The sequence below is a fragment of the Varanus komodoensis genome, unplaced genomic scaffold (genome assembly GCF_004798865.1).
Source record: "Varanus komodoensis strain SLA01 unplaced genomic scaffold, ASM479886v1 scaffold64, whole genome shotgun sequence".
NCBI classification, from domain to species: Eukaryota; Metazoa; Chordata; class Lepidosauria; order Squamata; family Varanidae; genus Varanus; species Varanus komodoensis.
In genome coordinates, this window is record NW_025336273.1 from 4,099,824 (window position 1) to 4,101,222 (window position 1,399).

Consider the following 1,399-nt stretch of genomic DNA (forward strand, 5'->3'; position numbering starts at 1 on the left):
TACCACAGGAGGGCAGCCTTCCCAACCCGGCACCTTTCAGATGTGTCAGACTGCAGTTCCCAGTATCCCCAGCCGGCGGGGGAGGGCTGCTGCAAAGCGGTCTGCCGTTACCTGCGGCTCTGAGGCATGGACCACCCCCAGCGAGCACCATGTTGGGACTGGAAGGGGCAGTCGCTCTGGTGCATGTCCCAAGGTCGGGCAGCTTCTGAGTCAGAGAAGGAGCAGGAGGGCCCCTGGGTGCCCCCTGGCTTTGGGCTGGCGGGGAAGCCGCGGGGGGCTGATCCCGCGGCCACCCCCCCCAGGCGTTCAGGCGAACCTGAGAGGAGCTGGACCTGCAACTGCCGGGGGGCGGGGGGCACGGGACTGGAGCTGCTGCAGCCGCCAGCCGAGCCTGCGCCCCGCACCGCACCCAGACTCTGTGGGGCCTCTCCCACCGGGCCGGGGCAGAGGGGCGAGCGGGGCGCCAGGAAATGGGGCAGCAGCCGCCCCCTCATGGCGCCACTGAACCGGGAGGAAAAGGGGTCTGCGGCTCGCGGACGCGCCTCTTCTGCTCCCCCGCAGGTCATCCGGCGACCGGCAGCCTCGCTTGTCCTTCCAGGGGGGCCGTGCCGAGCGCAGCCACACTCCTTTCGGGGCACCGGAGCCGGTCCCCTCTTCTCTTCGCGCCGCGGGAGATGCGCCCCGGCCCCTCGCTTGGCGTCCGCGGGCGGCAGGGCGGCAAGTGCCCCCGGCTGCGCTCCTGGCAGGCCTTGGAAGGAGCCCGTGCCCGCTTCCTGGCTGCCCGAGGGCGGTTGGCCACCCCCCCCCCCCCGGTGCTCCGGCCGGGCGAGGCGCAGGAGGCGGCCCTGCGCTGGCCAGAGGCGAAGGTGTCCCCGGGCGGGAGACCCCAGCAGCCCCTCGCCCCACGCCCAAGGCACGTGGTGCACTCCCGGGCAACGAGCGTGGCAGCCGCTGGCGCGGGGGCTTTCCAGAGCCTGCTCGCCAGTGGCCCCCGTGGACTGGCCAGGCGGCCGTGTGGCAGGCGCTCGCGTGGTCTGGATGCGGCCCGGGCCCTGATCCCGCTCACCGCGCCCTCGTCCTCCTCGGGGGCAAAGGCCCGGGCCTGGCGGGCCACGCAGAGCAGAGCTCAAGCGCTGCAGGGGGTCCAGGACAGACGTGCTCCTGCAGAGGCGTGGGGGGGCGTGCACACACGAGCCGCCCTCACACGCGTGTGTCCGGCGAGAGGGGCTTCCGCACAGCGCCCGGTGTGCAGGGGTCTGCCCCTCTCCCAGTGCTGGGTGGGGCCGGGGCAGAAGGGGCGGGGCCAGGGCACATGGTCCACCCAGTGCTCTTCCGGCGGCATCTAAGCCTCTGGAGGGGCATTTTGGCCTTTCGATTGGGGCCAAAGATGGGGGGGGGG